Here is a 19,783-nt window from a genome sequence, read left to right on the forward strand (position 1 = left end):
CGCTTCCAGTCCGTCAAAAAAAAAGGAAGTGCACAGAGACAACTGGTCGACCCGTCAGGTCTAGGAAGATATAATATATATTATACATTAAAAAAAAAAAAAAAAAAAAAAGAGTCCAGCGGGACATCTGGTCGACCCGCCGCATCCCCGGGGGAAAAAAATGGCCTCCCGCCCGGTGGGAGGGACTACTGGTCTACCCCGGTCCTTTGGAGAAGGAGGTGGAGAGGGGGGAAAAAAAAGTGCGCCCAACCTCCGCCGCCTCCCCGACAGGCGCGCCGCGGCGCCACGGCGCGCGAGCGGAGGTCGGCGGCGAGAGGGGGCCCGGGGCGCCGCCAGACCCTCGCCCATCCTCCCCCGGGAAGAGGGATGGAGAGGGAAAGGCGCGCGCCCGGGAAAGAGGGGACACACCCGCGGGCCGCTGCGGTGCGGTGAGGCAAGCAGCGGGAGTGGACGGAGGAGAGCGAGAGCGGGAAGAGAGCCGCCGTCCGCCGTGAGCCGCCAGCGGCAGAGCCAGACACGGGTCCTCGGACGGGGCGAGGAGGGCGGGCGAGCCGGCGCCCGTCCCCCTTCCCCCTCTCTCGACCTCTCTCTCACGACCGCCACGCGCGCCCGTGCGCACGCACACTTCCGTGCGCACAACACACGTGCGACCCGGGGAGCGCGCCTCCCGGCGAGAACTCGGGCGAGGCAGGCGAGCGGGCGGGCAGAGCCGCCGCCGCTGCTCTCTCACGTTAATGATCCTTCCGCAGGTTCACCTACGGAAACCTTGTTACGACTTTTACTTCCTCTAGATAGTCAAGTTGGTGAACAACCACAAATAAGCAAACAAATAGAGAGATAATAACAATAAAAATATTTGAGAGTTCAAATAATTGACTTCATCCACAATAAAAGAATATAAAAATAAAAATATCAAATGCACTTGAACACATTGGCACAGGAGAACGCTTGCTAAATAGAACCCCAGTAGCACAGACACTGAGAGAAAAAGAAAAAAAAGAAAAAAGAAAAAAAAAAGAAAAACAAAACAAAAAAAAGAACAAAGAAAAAAACTAAAGAGAGAAAAAAAAGAAAAAAAAAGAAAAGAAGAAGAAGAAAAAAAGAAAAAAAGAAAAAAAAAAGAAAAAAAAAAGAAAGAAAAAAGAAAAAAAAAGAAAAAAAAAAACAGACACTGAGAGAAACAATTAATAAGTGAGACCTCCTGAAACTGAAAAGCTTCTGTAAAGCAAAGAACATGGCCAACAAGACAAAACGACGGCCTTACAGAATGGGAAAAGATCTTCACTAATCTCCAAAATACACAAAGAAGTCGAGAAATTGGTCATCCAAAGAACAAATAATCCAATTTTAAAAAATGGAGTACAGACCTAAACAGAGAACTCTCAACAGAGGGATCTAAAATGGTTGAAAGACACTTAAATGTATTTAGTGATTATATTTCTTTTCCCTTAGGGATAAAGAAATGGAGAAGTTCTTTGAAGCAGTAAGTCACAAAAACACCAGGCCGTTAAACTTCAGCTACAGGGAAACCCTGTCTCGTGGAAAAACAAAACAACAACAACAACAAAAAAAAAAATCCTGAAGCCAGTGATCATTGCAAACATCTGTATGTTCAGATACTGAGCCTGAGCAAGTTAGAGTGTCACAGATTTGCTGCAATTCATTGCAAATTTCATGTGGATCACAAATCCTGCTCAAGTTACAGCTGTTAGTGTCAGTGTGAACCTTGACACCATCTCTACTGGATTCCTGTCAGCTGGGCTCCGGTCTGCTAGAAAAGCAGAAGAACTAAGGTACCGTAATTAACCTCTTCTGTGCCCCACCTGCAAGAACACTCTGTAAGCTACAGTTCTGAAAACAGCCTGGTCCTGGCATAAGAACAGACAGGAGGACCAATGGAACCGAATAGAAGACCCGGATATCGATCCACACATCTTCGAACACCTGATCTTTGATAAAGAAGTCAAAAATATCCAATAGAAAAAAAAAGAAAGCATGTGAGTTCAAGACCAGCCTGGTCTACAAGAGCTAGTTCCAGGACAGGCTCCAAAAAAAAAAAAACTACAGAACAACCCTGTCTCGAAAAAAAAAAAAGAAAGAAAGAAAGAAAGAAAGAAAGAAAGAAAGAAGAAAAAGAAAACAGTGCTGTCCTCGAAAATGCCCTCTCCCTTTGAACACGGCCCCTCCTTTGGGCTGAGTTTCCCACACAGCTCTGATGATGCAGGAGGATGCCGAGGGCCCAGTTGGTGCCTGTATCTGTGCCTTGGCAGCAGCTATTCATGTCTTGCCACTCAGAGTCAAATTCCCTTAAGTTTAGCCTTCCCTAAGTGCTTGTTCACTTCAGAAGACTCAACCCTCATCTTCCATGTCCTCCTGGCCTAATTTCTCATATTACTGTTTTACTGAGTATGAATCAGTAATATGAGATGTTCAGGAGAGGGAGGAAGGGTCATTCATGAAAAAAGTGAGTGTTCAACTAACTAACTCCCCATGGGTTCAGGAAGTAGTGAGAAGATATTAATGAAGCAGAGAGAAATTTCTGGTTTTGGAAGGAGGAAATCCTGAATGGCTCCCTCTGTGTCGGAGGAGAGACTCCTGGAAAGGAAACCTCAGGTTCCGGTTGGTCGGTCGGTCGGTCGGTCGGTCAGTTCGGGGAGAAATATCAGCAAGGAGGTAAAGGCCGTGCCTCACGACATCAGCAGTCCCTTCTCTGGAAATTCCACGGTATCCCAGAGAGCTCTCGGAATTTTGTGATGTCACTCGTGTCCTAGAAACGCCAACTGCCCTCAAGACACACTCTCTCGGTGCCTATAAGACTCGGTTCTAGACATGTTGTCTAGAGAATGGAGATCGTTCGTGGAGAGGCCAGAGGGAGGAAGAAGAAAGCTGGCCTCAGATCTCACAGGAAAACATGGAGAAATAATTAGTGGTCCTGGGGAAGACGAAGTGAGTTCACCACTAGCAGGGACTAGAGAGATTTCTGGATGTGATGGCTTTGAGACTTCCAGGGCTAGGGCTCAGGAACTGGGAGGTTTCTGGGATGAAACAGGTCTGTCTGTCTTGTTTCTCTGAGTTCCTAAAGGGCCAACCCACATCAAAGATTCACGATAGTTGATTTGACAAAGTCGGGAATTGACAAGGAGTGCGGAAGGAGTCAGTGAGATTTCAATACCAGCACTGACTGCACATCATCACCCCCCCCCCCGGTCCTTTTCGTTGTGTAGCAATAATAATAGAGAAAGGGGAGTAGTGCTCTGCCAAAGCCCGTATTTTACCATGCCTTATATCACAGCCATTAGCAGGGTTGAGGCATCAAGTGCTGCAGTCAGTCCGACTCCTGTGACCCCCCTAAGGTTTCTGGCTTCCCAGTTTTGAGTGACACCATGGTCTCCAGTTCAGCTTGAGAGCTCTTTAAGAGCCAATGGAGGAGAGAGTGGAAAGAGACTGCCATTTTTTTCTTTTTCCTTGTCTTTCTTTCTTTTGCTGTTTTGCTTTGTTTTTCAAGAAAGGGTTTCTTTTTGTATCTTGGGCTGTCCTAAAACTCACTCTGTAAATCAGGCCATCTTTGAATTCACAGAGATCTGTGTGTGTGCTGTGATTAAAGCCCGGCTGAGACTGCAATTTCTTGTTAGCTCTGGGTGTCCTGAGCTGTTAGTAAGTGACAATGGCTCTGTGTTGTGAATCTCTGTGAATCCAGACTATGTTATGTCCTTCAATGACATGAGTCTGAAGCATCAAGCACCCACCCACCCCTATACTCCCTGAGGTCTCTGAAGTCACACACAGCGCAGCCTCTATGGGTCTGAATAAGGCTTAGAAAGCTTTTCCCTGGTTCACCTGGTGCAGAGGAAACCAGGTAAGTTCTGAGAGACATGCACCACCTTCCTACAGAAAGAAGGGAGGACTGATTAGCTAATACCCACAGAGGGGGAAACTCAAGTCTGGTATTTCAGACAGAACCTGCTTGGACAAAGTCTCATCTGTCAGTCACTTCCTGAGGGAAGGAGGGAGGGAGGGAGGGAGGGAGGGAGGGAGGGAGGGAGGGAGGAAGGAAGGACCACAATTATCTCTCCTCTGTGTCCTTTTTACGCTCTTTTCATGCTCTGATGAATATTGTGATTCAAGTTGGCCATGTCCCCTTTTCCACAGCATGTGCACTGTGGCTCTAGATCAAGGAATCAGTTTGTTTGTGTGTTTTGCTCTATCTAGGAGAAGCACCATAGCAGTTGCATACTGACTGAGAAATTTGATTTTTAGGAAATGATTTTTCATATCTGTGAGTGGTCTCTCCATAGATAGCCACTCATCTTTCTTTAAACTTGAGTATAGGAATGAATGATCCCTCCCTCCCTCCCTCCCTCCCTCCCTCCCTCTCTCCCTCTTCATGGGAATGAGTGTCTGCTCTTGCATTGAGGGCTCCCCAGTTCTCAGCATCTCCAGCCCAACCTGTCACAAGCTGATCACACATTTGCAAACTTGGGATATATTCTGCTGAAGTTTTGGGATAATGAATTTCATCAACTATGGGACTAACTTTGTTCTGACAGGACACTCACTCACAATCTCTCCTCATCACACCCACATAGTGTAACAACTTTGTGTTTCCTCCACAATGTGCTCATTTCTGTCAGGGAACTGAAAGCCGGCCAGCCAGCCAACACTATTTTTCCTTGTTTCTCATTTTGTTCTTATATTCTGTCTCTCCCCCCCCCCGCCTGGAAAACTTTCAGAGTTCACTCTGCCCCCTGAGTAAAGGTGTTATGCTTCCTTTTATTGTATATTTAGTGTGTGTGTGTGTGTGTGTGTGTGAGAGAGAGAGAGAGAGAGAGAGAGATTCATTATGAAATCAAAAGTCAGTCAACAACAGCAAACTTTGTATTTATTTGTCCATCCACGTATTTGCTTGTTTACTTACTTACTTACTTACTTACTCACTCACTCACTCACTCACCCACTTCATTTATTATTTATTTATTTATTTATTTGCAGTGGAAGACTTAATTCAGTAAGAATGATCAGAAGGGTAGGTAGGGTATCCTTGGGAAAAGAGTAAGATATCACGATGACTTTCCCTTCCAAGAGGGAGCTTTCTAGTAAGACGTGAAACCACAGTTTCAAGGGCCCGCTTTCCACAAGTCCTTTTCCAAGGTCAGGCATTTCTTAGGTAAGCAAGGGTCTCCATTCATTCCCTTTGAGGAACTCTCAGGCCCTGCCCTGACATTAACGTCTGACTCCTGCCTATTGTCAAGGCCAATGGGACACTCCTCAGCCCCTCCCTGACCTGAGGTGACCTGAGAAGCCACAGCCCACCCCAGTTCACAGGCCTCTCTTTATCTATCTATCTAACTAAGTAACTGTACAGCATAAAATGTGGAATCTCTTCTCAATGAAATGCTGTTGGCAGCCATTCGATGAATTTATTCTCATCTCAGATCCTGTCCAGCAGGGATGTCTTCTTTCCGTGTTTCTTCTTCTTTTGTATGTTGCAGTCAGTTCAGATGTGCTGGTATATGGTGAGAAAGAGAGAGAGAGAGAAATGGAATTGCTTTTTATTTATTTGAAGAGTTTTAATGATTTAATATTCAGCTATTTCCAGCCTTATTTACCAGCACATTTATTATTACCAGCGAGCACCTTCCTCTGAAAACATTGGAATCGCCCCCCATCTGTACATGTCATGCACGTGCGTGCATATGTGTGTGTGTGTGTGTGTGTGTGTGAGCGTGTGCGCATCCCATCTATCTATCTATCTATCTATCTATCTATCTATCTATCTATCTATCTATCTATCTATCTATCTATGTATCCCTTCATCAAATTCCATTTTAGGAGCTGCTATGCTGACCAGTGACATGGAGGCCACCATTTTCTTAGCCAGTGACAGTCAGGAGACAGAAAGAAGGAAAGAAAGGAAGAAAGGAAGAAAGAATCTACATTCCCAAAGAAAGAAAAAAATTAAGTAAATTTTAAAAAGTAAAAAAAAAATTAAGAAAGTAAGTAAATACATACATAAAAATAGACATAAAGAATGAATAAATGAATAAAACTAAATAATAATTGAAACATTCAATAAGTAAATGAGTCACGCTAAATCAGCAGATAAATAAACAGATATATGAAAGAAGATAAGGAAGTGAAGGAATGAATGAACAAGTAAGTAAGTAAGTAAGTAAGTAAATAACTAGGTGGGTCATTTTTTTTAAAGAAGTAAGTAAATGAGATGGGCTGAACAGATAGTAAGTAAGTAAGTAAGTAAGCAAGCAAGCAAGCAAGCAATCGTGAAAAAAAAAATGAGAGCCGGGCGATGGTGGCGCACGCCTTTAATCCCAGTACTCGGGAGGCAGAGGTAGGCGGATCTCTGTGAGTTCGAGACCAGCCTGGTCTACAGTGCTAGTTCCAGGACAGGCTCCAAAGCCACAGAGAAACCCTGTCTCGAAAAACCAAAAAAAAAAAAAAAGAGAGAGACACATCCATTCAATCCATAAAAGACAAAAAGTGGAAATAAACATGTAAACTGGTCGACCCACCCAAAGCAGGAGGGAGGTCTCTGTCCAGCAGGGCTGTCTTCTTTCCAAGTTGCAGTCAGTCAGATCCCTGGGCAAACAGAAAAAGAAAGCAATTGTTTTCTACTTGAACAGTTTTAATATTACTCAAATGAATTAATATTCAGCTATTTATTCCCAGCCTTATTTACAACTGGATGCCCACCGAGCACCTTCCTCTCATAGCTAGCCCCTTCTACCCCTGCCCCATCTGGACAGATAGACAGGATGTATGTATGTATGTATAAATAAATAAATAAATAATAAAAAAGTAAAATAAAAATAAGTAAATAAATAAATTAAAAAAAAAGTGTTTGGTGAGTGGGGCGTGTTGGCATAGAGAACAAAAGAGATAAACTAACCACCAACACATTGAAGAATGACATCATTCAATCAAGACATGGAAAAAGACAACTGGTCGACCCAAGTTCACAAGGCCAACTGGTCGACCCCGGTACTTAGCATTTTAAGGCCAAATATTTAATCGGACAACTGGTCGACCCGCTTCCAGTCCGTCAAAAAAAAAGGAAGTGCACAGAGACAACTGGTCGACCCGTCAGGTCTAGGAAGATATAATATATATTATACATTAAAAAAAAAAAAAAAAAAAAAGAGTCCAGCGGGACATCTGGTCGACCCGCCGCATCCCCGGGGGAAAAAAATGGCCTCCCGCCCGGTGGGAGGGACTACTGGTCTACCCCGGTCCTTTGGAGAAGGAGGTGGAGAGGGGGGAAAAAAAGTGCGCCCCACCTCCGCCGCCTCCCCGACAGGCGCGCCGCGGCGCCACGGCGCGCGAGCGGAGGTCGGTGGCGAGAGGGGGCCCGGGGCGCCGCCAGACCCTCGCCCATCCTCCCCCGGGAAGAGGGATGGAGAGGGAAAGGCGCGCGCCCGGGAAAGAGGGGACACACCCGCGGGCCGCTGCGGTGCGGTGAGGCAAGCAGCGGAAGTGGACGGAGGAGAGCGAGAGCGGGAAGAGAGCCGCCGTCCGCCGTGAGCCGCCAGCGGCAGAGCCAGACACGGGTCCTCGGACGGGGCGAGGAGGGCGGGCGAGCCGGCGCCCGTCCCCCTTCCCCCTCTCTCGACCTCTCTCTCACGACCGCCACGCGCGCCCGTGCGCACGCACACTTTCGTGCGCACAACACACGTGCGACCCGGGGAGCGCGCCTCCCGGCGAGAACTCGGGCGAGGCAGGCGAGCGGGCGGGCAGAGCCGCCGCCGCTGCTCTCTCACGTTAATGATCCTTCCGCAGGTTCACCTACGGAAACCTTGTTACGACTTTTACTTCCTCTAGATAGTCAAGTTGGTGAACAACCACAAATAAGCAAACAAATAGAGAGATAATAACAATAAAAATATTTGAGAGTTCAAATAATTGACTTCATCCACAATAAAAGAATATAAAAATAAAAATATCAAATGCACTTGAACACATTGGCACAGGAGAACGCTTGCTAAATAGAACCCCAGTAGCACAGACACTGAGAGAAAAAGAAAAAAAAGAAAAAAGAAAAAAAAAAGAAAAACAAAACAAAAAAAAAGAACAAAGAAAAAAACTAAAGAGAGAAAAAAAGAAAAAAAAAGAAAAGAAGAAGAAGAAGAAAAAGAAAAAAAGAAAAAAAAGAAAAAAAAAGAAAGAAAAAAGAAAAAAAAAGAAAAAAAAACAGACACTGAGAGAAACAATTAATAAGTGAGACCTCCTGAAACTGAAAAGCTTCTGTAAAGCAAAGAACATGGCCAACAAGACAAAACGACGGCCTTACAGAATGGGAAAAGATCTTCACTAATCTCCAAAATACACAAAGAAGTCGAGAAATTGGTCATCCAAAGAACAAATAATCCAATTTTAAAAAATGGAGTACAGACCTAAACAGAGAACTCTCAACAGAGGGATCTAAAATGGTTGAAAGACACTTAAATGTATTTAGTGATTATATTTCTTTTCCCTTAGGGATAAAGAAATGGAGAAGTTCTTTGAAGCAGTAAGTCACAAAAACACCAGGCCGTTAAACTTCAGCTACAGGGAAACCCTGTCTCGTGGAAAAACAAAACAACAACAACAACAACAAAAAAAATCCTGAAGCCAGTGATCATTGCAAACATCTGTATGTTCAGATACTGAGCCTGAGCAAGTTAGAGTGTCACAGATTTGCTGCAATTCATTGCAAATTTCATGTGGATCACAAATCCTGCTCAAGTTACAGCTGTTAGTGTCAGTGTGAACCTTGACACCATCTCTACTGGATTCCTGTCAGCTGGGCTCCGGTCTGCTAGAAAAGCAGAAGAACTAAGGTACCGTAATTAACCTCTTCTGTGCCCCACCTGCAAGAACACTCTGTAAGCTACAGTTCTGAAAACAGCCTGGTCCTGGCATAAGAACAGACAGGAGGACCAATGGAACCGAATAGAAGACCCGGATATCGATCCACACATCTTCGAACACCTGATCTTTGATAAAGAAGTCAAAAATATCCAATAGAAAAAAAAAGAAAGCATGTGAGTTCAAGACCAGCCTGGTCTACAAGAGCTAGTTCCAGGACAGGCTCCAAAAAAAAAAAAAACTACAGAACAACCCTGTCTCGAAAAAAAAAAAAGAAAGAAAGAAAGAAAGAAAGAAGAAAAAGAAAACAGTGCTGTCCTCGAAAATGCCCTCTCCCTTTGAACACGGCCCCTCCTTTGGGCTGAGTTTCCCACACAGCTCTGATGATGCAGGAGGATGCCGAGGGCCCAGTTGGTGCCTGTATCTGTGCCTTGGCAGCAGCTATTCATGTCTTGCCACTCAGAGTCAAATTCCCTTAAGTTTAGCCTTCCCTAAGTGCTTGTTCACTTCAGAAGACTCAACCCTCATCTTCCATGTCCTCCTGGCCTAATTTCTCATATTACTGTTTTACTGAGTATGAATCAGTAATATGAGATGTTCAGGAGAGGGAGGAAGGGTCATTCATGAAAAAAGTGAGTGTTCAACTAACTAACTCCCCATGGGTTCAGGAAGTAGTGAGAAGATATTAATGAAGCAGAGAGAAATTTCTGGTTTTGGAAGGAGGAAATCCTGAATGGCTCCCTCTGTGTCGGAGGAGAGACTCCTGGAAAGGAAACCTCAGGTTCCGGTTGGTCGGTCGGTCGGTTGGTCGGTCAGTTCGGGGAGAAATATCAGCAAGGAGGTAAAGGCCGTGCCTCACGACATCAGCAGTCCCTTCTCTGGAAATTCCACGGTATCCCAGAGAGCTCTCGGAATTTTGTGATGTCACTCGTGTCCTAGAAACGCCAACTGCCCTCAAGACACACTCTCTCGGTGCCTATAAGACTCGGTTCTAGACATGTTGTCTAGAGAATGGAGATCGTTCGTGGAGAGGCCAGAGGGAGGAAGAAGAAAGCTGGCCTCAGATCTCACAGGAAAACATGGAGAAATAATTAGTGGTCCTGGGGAAGACGAAGTGAGTTCACCACTAGCAGGGACTAGAGAGATTTCTGGATGTGATGGCTTTGAGACTTCCAGGGCTAGGGCTCAGGAACTGGGAGGTTTCTGGGATGAAACAGGTCTGTCTGTCTTGTTTCTCTGAGTTCCTAAAGGGCCAACCCACATCAAAGATTCACGATAGTTGATTTGACAAAGTCGGGAATTGACAAGGAGTGCGGAAGGAGTCAGTGAGATTTCAATACCAGCACTGACTGCACATCATCACCCCCCCCCGGTCCTTTTCGTTGTGTAGCAATAATAATAGAGAAAGGGGAGTAGTGCTCTGCCAAAGCCCGTATTTTACCATGCCTTATATCACAGCCATTAGCAGGGTTGAGGCATCAAGTGCTGCAGTCAGTCCGACTCCTGTGACCCCCCTAAGGTTTCTGGCTTCCCAGTTTTGAGTGACACCATGGTCTCCAGTTCAGCTTGAGAGCTCTTTAAGAGCCAATGGAGGAGAGAGTGGAAAGAGACTGCCATTTTTTTCTTTTTCCTTGTCTTTCTTTCTTTTGCTGTTTTGCTTTGTTTTTCAAGAAAGGGTTTCTTTTTGTATCTTGGGCTGTCCTAAAACTCACTCTGTAAATCAGGCCATCTTTGAATTCACAGAGATCTGTGTGTGTGCTGTGATTAAAGCCCGGCTGAGACTGCAATTTCTTGTTAGCTCTGGGTGTCCTGAGCTGTTAGTAAGTGACAATGGCTCTGTGTTGTGAATCTCTGTGAATCCAGACTATGTTATGTCCTTCAATGACATGAGTCTGAAGCATCAAGCACCCACCCACCCCTATACTCCCTGAGGTCTCTGAAGTCACACACAGCGCAGCCTCTATGGGTCTGAATAAGGCTTAGAAAGCTTTTCCCTGGTTCACCTGGTGCAGAGGAAACCAGGTAAGTTCTGAGAGACATGCACCACCTTCCTACAGAAAGAAGGGAGGACTGATTAGCTAATACCCACAGAGGGGGAAACTCAAGTCTGGTATTTCAGACAGAACCTGCTTGGACAAAGTCTCATCTGTCAGTCACTTCCTGAGGGAAGGAGGGAGGGAGGGAGGGAGGGAGGAAGGAAGGACCACAATTATCTCTCCTCTGTGTCCTTTTTACGCTCTTTTCATGCTCTGATGAATATTGTGATTCAAGTTGGCCATGTCCCATTTTCCACAGCATGTGCACTGTGGCTCTAGATCAAGGAATCAGTTTGTTTGTGTGTTTTGCTCTATCTAGGAGAAGCACCATAGCAGTTGCATACTGACTGAGAAATTTGATTTTTAGGAAATGATTTTTCATATCTGTGAGTGGTCTCTCCATAGATAGCCACTCATCTTTCTTTAAACTTGAGTATAGGAATGAATGATCCCTCCCTCCCTCCCTCTCTCCCTCTCTCCCTCTTCATGGGAATGAGTGTCTGCTCTTGCATTGAGGGCTCCCCAGTTCTCAGCATCTCCAGCCCAACCTGTCACAAGCTGATCACACATTTGCAAACTTGGGATATATTCTGCTGAAGTTTTGGGATAATGAATTTCATCAACTATGGGACTAACTTTGTTCTGACAGGACACTCACTCACAATCTCTCCTCATCACACCCACATAGTGTAACAACTTTGTGTTTCCTCCACAATGTGCTCATTTCTGTCAGGGAACTGAAAGCCGGCCAGCCAGCCAACACTATTTTTCCTTGTTTCTCATTTTGTTCTTATATTCTGTCTTCCCCCCCCCCCCCGCCTGGAAAACTTTCAGAGTTCACTCTGCCCCCTGAGTAAAGGTGTTATGCTTCCTTTTATTGTATATTTAGTGTGTGTGTGTGTGTGTGTGTGTGTGTGTGTGTGTGTGTGAGAGAGAGAGAGAGAGAGATTCATTATGAAATCAAAAGTCAGTCAACAACAGCAAACTTTGTATTTATTTGTCCATCCACGTATTTGCTTGTTTACTTACTTACTTACTTACTTACTCACTCACTCACTCACTCACTCACCCACTTCATTTATTATTTATTTATTTATTTATTTGCAGTGGAAGACTTAATTCAGTAAGAATGATCAGAAGGGTAGGTAGGGTATCCTTGGGAAAAGAGTAAGATATCACGATGACTTTCCCTTCCAAGAGGGAGCTTTCTAGTAAGACGTGAAACCACAGTTTCAAGGGCCCGCTTTCCACAAGTCCTTTTCCAAGGTCAGGCATTTCTTAGGTAAGCAAGGGTCTCCATTCATTCCCTTTGAGGAACTCTCAGGCCCTGCCCTGACATTAACCTCTGACTCCTGCCTATTGTCAAGGCCAATGGGACACTCCTCAGCCCCTCCCTGACCTGAGGTGACCTGAGAAGCCACAGCCCACCCCAGTTCACAGGCCTCTCTTTATCTATCTATCTAACTAAGTAACTGTACAGCATAAAATGTGGAATCTCTTCTCAATGAAATGCTGTTGGCAGCCATTCGATGAATTTATTCTCATCTCAGATCCTGTCCAGCAGGGATGTCTTCTTTCCGTGTTTCTTCTTCTTTTGTATGTTGCAGTCAGTTCAGATGTGCTGGTATATGGTGAGAAAGAGAGAGAGAGAGAAATGGAATTGCTTTTTATTTATTTGAAGAGTTTTAATGATTTAATATTCAGCTATTTCCAGCCTTATTTACCAGCACATTTATTATTACCAGCGAGCACCTTCCTCTGAAAACATTGGAATCGCCCCCCATCTGTACATGTCATGCACGTGCGTGCATATGTGTGTGTGTGTGTGTGTGTGTGTGAGCGTGTGCGCATCCCATCTATCTATCTATCTATCTATCTATCTATCTATCTATCTATCTATCTATCTATCTATCTATGTATCCCTTCATCAAATTCCATTTTAGGAGCTGCTATGCTGACCAGTGACATGGAGGCCACCATTTTCTTAGCCAGTGACAGTCAGGAGACAGAAAGAAGGAAAGAAAGGAAGAAAGGAAGAAAGAATCTACATTCCCAAAGAAAGAAAAAAATTAAGTAAATTTTAAAAAGTAAAAAAAAAATTAAGAAAGTAAGTAAATACATACATAAAAATAGACATAAAGAATGAATAAATGAATAAAACTAAATAATAATTGAAACATTCAATAAGTAAATGAGTCACGCTAAATCAGCAGATAAATAAACAGATATATGAAAGAAGATAAGGAAGTGAAGGAATGAATGAACAAGTAAGTAAGTAAGTAAGTAAGTAAGTAAATAACTAGGTGGGTCATTTTTTTTAAAGAAGTAAGTAAATGAGATGGGCTGAACAGATAGTAAGTAAGTAAGTAAGTAAGCAAGCAAGCAAGCAAGCAATCGTGAAAAAAAAATGAGAGCCGGGCGATGGTGGCGCACGCCTTTAATCCCAGTACTCGGGAGGCAGAGGTAGGCGGATCTCTGTGAGTTCGAGACCAGCCTGGTCTACAGTGCTAGTTCCAGGACAGGCTCCTAAGCCACAGAGAAACCCTGTCTCGAAAAACCAAAAAAAAAAAAAAAAAAGAGAGAGAGACACATCCATTCAATCCATAAAAGACAAAACGTGGAAATAAACATGTAAACTGGTCGACCCACCCAAAGCAGGAGGGAGGTCTCTGTCCAGCAGGGCCGTCTTCTTTCCAAGTTGCAGTCAGTCAGATCTCTGGGCCAACAGAAAAAGAAAGCAATTGTTTTCTACTTGAACAGTTTTAATATTACTCAAATGAATTAATATTCAGCTATTTATTCCCAGCCTTATTTACAACTGGATGCCCACCGAGCACCTTCCTCTCATAGCTAGCCCCTTCTACCCCTGCCCCATCTGGACAGATAGACAGGATGTATGTATGTATGTATAAATAAATAAATAAATAATAAAAAAGTAAAATAAAAATAAGTAAATAAATAAATTAAAAAAAAAAGTGTTTGGTGAGTGGGGCGTGTTGGCATAGAGAACAAAAGAGATAAACTAACCACCAACACATTGAAGAATACATCATTCAATCAAGACATGGAAAAAGACAACTGGTCGACCCAAGTTCACAAGGCCAACTGGTCGACCCCGGTACTTAGCATTTTAAGGCCAAATATTTAATCGGACAACTGGTCGACCCGCTTCCAGTCCGTCAAAAAAAAAGGAAGTGCACAGAGACAACTGGTCGACCCGTCAGGTCTAGGAAGATATAATATATATTATACATTAAAAAAAAAAAAAAAAAAAAAAAGAGTCCAGCGGGACATCTGGTCGACCCGCCGCATCCCCGGGGGAAAAAAATGGCCTCCCGCCCGGTGGGAGGGACTACTGGTCTACCCCGGTCCTTTGGAGAAGGAGGTGGAGAGGGGGGAAAAAAAAGTGCGCCCAACCTCCGCCGCCTCCCCGACAGGCGCGCCGCGGCGCCATGGCGCGTGAGCAGAGGTCGGCGGCGAGATGGGGCCCGGGGCGCCGCCAGACCCTCGCCCATCCTCCCCCGGGAAGAGGGATGGAGAGGGAAAGGCGCGCGCCCGGGAAAGAGGGGACACACCCGCGGGCCGCTGCGGTGCGGTGAGGCAAGCAGCGGGAGTGGACGGAGGAGAGCGAGAGCGGGAAGAGAGCCGCCTTCCGCCGTGAGCCGCCAGCGGCAGAGCCAGACACGGGTCCTCGGACGGGGCGAGGAGGGCGGGCGAGCCGGCGCCCGTCCCCCTTCCCCCTCTCTCGACCTCTCTCTCACGACCGCCACGCGCGCCCGTGCGCACGCACACTTCCGTGCGCACAACACACGTGCGACCCGGGGAGCGCGCCTCCCGGCGAGAACTCGGGCGAGGCAGGCGAGCGGGCGGGCAGAGCCGCCGCCGCTGCTCTCTCACGTTAATGATCCTTCCGCAGGTTCACCTACGGAAACCTTGTTACGACTTTTACGTCCTCTAGATAGTCAAGTTGGTGAACAACCACAAATAAGCAAACAAATAGAGAGATAATAACAATAAAAATATTTGAGAGTTCAAATAATTGACTTCATCCACAATAAAAGAATATAAAAATAAAAATATCAAATGCACTTGAACACATTGGCACAGGAGAACGCTTGCTAAATAGAACCCCAGTAGCACAGACACTGAGAGAAAAAGAAAAAAAAGAAAAAAGAAAAAAAAAAGAAAAACAAAACAAAAAAAAAGAACAAACAAAAAAACTAAAGAGAGAAAAAAAAGAAAAAAAAAGAAAAGAAGAAGAAGAAAAAAAAGAAAAAAAGAAAAAAAAGAAAAAAAAAAAGAAAGAAAAAAGAAAAAAAAAAGAAAAAAAAACAGACACTGAGAGAAACAATTAATAAGTGAGACCTCCTGAAACTGAAAAGCTTCTGTAAAGCAAAGAACATGGCCAACAAGACAAAACGATGGCCTTACAGAATGGGAAAAGATCTTCACTAATCTCCAAAATACACAAAGAAGTCGAGAAATTGGTCATCCAAAGAACAAATAATCCAATTTTAAAAAATGGAGTACAGACCTAAACAGAGAACTCTCAACAGAGGGATCTAAAATGGTTGAAAGACACTTAAATGTATTTAGTGATTATATTTCTTTTCCCTTAGGGATAAAGAAATGGAGAAGTTCTTTGAAGCAGTAAGTCACAAAAACACCAGGCCGTTAAACTTCAGCTACAGGGAAACCCTGTCTCGTGGAAAAACAAAACAACAACAACAACAACAAAAAAAAAATCCTGAAGCCAGTGATCATTGCAAACATCTGTATGTTCAGATACTGAGCCTGAGCAAGTTAGAGTGTCACAGATTTGCTGCAATTCATTGCAAATTTCATGTGGATCACAAATCCTGCTCAAGTTACAGCTGTTAGTGTCAGTGTGAACCTTGACACCATCTCTACTGGATTCCTGTCAGCTGGGCTCCGGTCTGCTAGAAAAGCAGAAGAACTAAGGTACCGTAATTAACCTCTTCTGTGCCCCACCTGCAAGAACACTCTGTAAGCTACAGTTCTGAAAACAGCCTGGTCCTGGCATAAGAACAGACAGGAGGACCAATGGAACCGAATAGAAGACCCGGATATCGATCCACACATCTTCGAACACCTGATCTTTGATAAAGAAGTCAAAAATATCCAATAGAAAAAAAAAGAAAGCATGTGAGTTCAAGACCAGCCTGGTCTACAAGAGCTAGTTCCAGGACAGGCTCCAAAAAAAAAAAAAACTACAGAACAACCCTGTCTCGAAAAAAAAAAAGAAAGAAAGAAAGAAAGAAAGAAAGAAAGAAAGAAAGAAGAAAAAGAAAACAGTGCTGTCCTCGAAAATGCCCTCTCCCTTTGAACACGGCCCCTCCTTTGGGCTGAGTTTCCCACACAGCTCTGATGATGCAGGAGGATGCCGAGGGCCCAGTTGGTGCCTGTATCTGTGCCTTGGCAGCAGCTATTCATGTCTTGCCACTCAGAGTCAAATTCCCTTAAGTTTAGCCTTCCCTAAGTGCTTGTTCACTTCAGAAGACTCAACCCTCATCTTCCATGTCCTCCTGGCCTAATTTCTCATATTACTGTTTTACTGAGTATGAATCAGTAATATGAGATGTTCAGGAGAGGGAGGAAGGGTCATTCATGAAAAAAGTGAGTGTTCAACTAACTAACTCCCCATGGGTTCAGGAAGTAGTGAGAAGATATTAATGAAGCAGAGAGAAATTTCTGGTTTTGGAAGGAGGAAATCCTGAATGGCTCCCTCTGTGTCGGAGGAGAGACTCCTGGAAAGGAAACCTCAGGTTCCGGTTGGTCGGTCGGTCGGTCGGTCGGTCAGTTCGGGGAGAAATATCAGCAAGGAGTTAAAGGCCGTGCCTCACGACATTAGCAGTCCCTTCTCTGGAAATTCCACGGTATCCCAGAGAGCTCTCGGAATTTTGTGATGTCACTCGTGTCCTAGAAACGCCAACTGCCCTCAAGACACACTCTCTCGGTGCCTATAAGACTCGGTTCTAGACATGTTGTCTAGAGAATGGAGATCGTTCGTGGAGAGGCCAGAGGGAGGAAGAAGAAAGCTGGCCTCAGATCTCACAGGAAAACATGGAGAAATAATTAGTGGTCCTGGGGAAGACGAAGTGAGTTCACCACTAGCAGGGACTAGAGAGATTTCTGGATGTGATGGCTTTGAGACTTCCAGGGCTAGGGCTCAGGAACTGGGAGGTTTCTGGGATGAAACAGGTCTGTCTGTCTTGTTTCTCTGAGTTCCTAAAGGGCCAACCCACATCAAAGATTCACGATAGTTGATTTGACAAAGTCGGGAATTGACAAGGAGTGCGGAAGGAGTCAGTGAGATTTCAATACCAGCACTGACTGCACATCATCACCCCCCCCCCGGTCCTTTTCGTTGTGTAGCAATAATAATAGAGAAAGGGGAGTAGTGCTCTGCCAAAGCCCGTATTTTACCATGCCTTATATCACAGCCATTAGCAGGGTTGAGGCATCAAGTGCTGCAGTCAGTCCGACTCCTGTGACCCCCCTAAGGTTTCTGGCTTCCCAGTTTTGAGTGACACCATGGTCTCCAGTTCAGCTTGAGAGCTCTTTAAGAGCCAATGGAGGAGAGAGTGGAAAGAGACTGCCATTTTTTTCTTTTTCCTTGTCTTTCTTTCTTTTGCTGTTTTGCTTTGTTTTTCAAGAAAGGGTTTCTTTTTGTATCTTGGGCTGTCCTAAAACTCACTCTGTAAATCAGGCCATCTTTGAATTCACAGAGATCTGTGTGTGTGCTGTGATTAAAGCCCGGCTGAGACTGCAATTTCTTGTTAGCTCTGGGTGTCCTGAGCTGTTAGTAAGTGACAATGGCTCTGTGTTGTGAATCTCTGTGAATCCAGACTATGTTATGTCCTTCAATGACATGAGTCTGAAGCATCAAGCACCCACCCACCCCTATACTCCCTGAGGTCTCTGAAGTCACACACAGCGCAGCCTCTATGGGTCTGAATAAGGCTTAGAAAGCTTTTCCCTGGTTCACCTGGTGCAGAGGAAACCAGGTAAGTTCTGAGAGACATGCACCACCTTCCTACAGAAAGAAGGGAGGACTGATTAGCTAATACCCACAGAGGGGGAAACTCAAGTCTGGTATTTCAGACAGAACCTGCTTGGACAAAGTCTCATCTGTCAGTCACTTCCTGAGGGAAGGAGGGAGGGAGGGAGGGAGGGAGGAAGGAAGGACCACAATTATCTCTCCTCTGTGTCCTTTTTACGCTCTTTTCATGCTCTGATGAATATTGTGATTCAAGTTGGCCATGTCCCCTTTTCCACAGCATGTGCACTGTGGCTCTAGATCAAGGAATCAGTTTGTTTGTGTGTTTTGCTCTATCTAGGAGAAGCACCATAGCAGTTGCATACTGACTGAGAAATTTGATTTTTAGGAAATGATTTTTCATATCTGTGAGTGGTCTCTCCATAGATAGCCACTCATCTTTCTTTAAACTTGAGTATAGGAATGAATGATCCCTCCCTCCCTCCCTCCCTCCCTCTCTCCCTCTTCATGGGAATGAGTGTCTGCTCTTGCATTGAGGGCTCCCCAGTTCTCAGCATCTCCAGCCCAACCTGTCACAAGCTGATCACACATTTGCAAACTTGGGATATATTCTGCTGAAGTTTTGGGATAATGAATTTCATCAACTATGGGACTAACTTTGTTCTGACAGGACACTCACTCACAATCTCTCCTCATCACACCCACATAGTGTAACAACTTTGTGTTTCCTCCACAATGTGCTCATTTCTGTCAGGGAACTGAAAGCCGGCCAGCCAGCCAACACTATTTTTCCTTGTTTCTCATTTTGTTCTTATATTCTGTCTCTCCCCCCCCCCCGCCTGGAAAACTTTCAGAGTTCACTCTGCCCCCTGAGTAAAGGTGTTATGCTTCCTTTTATTGTATATTTAGTGTGTGTGTGTGTGTGTGTGTGTGAGAGAGAGAGAGAGAGAGAGAGAGAGAGAGAGAGAGAGAGAGATTCATTATGAAATCAAAAGTCAGTCAACAACAGCAAACTTTGTATTTATTTGTCCATCCACGTATTTGCTTGTTTACTTACTTACTTACTTACTTACTCACTCACTCACTCACTCACCCACTTCATTTATTATTTATTTATTTATTTATTTGCAGTGGAAGACTTAATTCAGTAAGAATGATCAGAAGGGTAGGTAGGGTATCCTTGGGAAAAGAGTAAGATATCACGATGACTTTCCCTTCCAAGAGGGAGCTTTCTAGTAAGACGTGAAACCACAGTTTCAAGGGCCCGCTTTCCACAAGTCCTTTTCCAAGGTCAGGCATTTCTTAGGTAAGCAAGGGTCTCCATTCATTCCCTTTGAGGAACTCTCAGGCCCTGCCCTGACATTAACCTCTGACTCCTGCCTATTGTCAAGGCCAATGGGACACTCCTCAGCCCCTCCCTGACCTGAGGTGACCTGAGAAGCCACAGCCCACCCCAGTTCACAGGCCTCTCTTTATCTATCTATCTAACTAAGTAACTGTACAGCATAAAATGTGGAATCTCTTCTCAATGAAATGCTGTTGGCAGCCATTCGATGAATTTATTCTCATCTCAGATCCTGTCCAGCAGGGATGTCTTCTTTCCGTGTTTCTTCTTCTTTTGTATGTTGCAGTCAGTTCAGATGTGCTGGTATATGGTGAGAAAGAGAGAGAGAGAGAAATGGAATTGCTTTTTATTTATTTGAAGAGTTTTAATGATTTAATATTCAGCTATTTCCAGCCTTATTTACCAGCACATTTATTATTACCAGCGAGCACCTTCCTCTGAAAACATTGGAATCGCCCCCCATCTGTACATGTCATGCACGTGCGTGCATGTGTGTGTGTGTGTGTGTGTGTGTGTGTGTGA

The sequence above is a fragment of the Microtus pennsylvanicus genome, unplaced genomic scaffold (genome assembly GCF_037038515.1).
Source record: "Microtus pennsylvanicus isolate mMicPen1 unplaced genomic scaffold, mMicPen1.hap1 Scaffold_112, whole genome shotgun sequence".
Lineage (NCBI taxonomy): Eukaryota > Metazoa > Chordata > Mammalia > Rodentia > Cricetidae > Microtus > Microtus pennsylvanicus.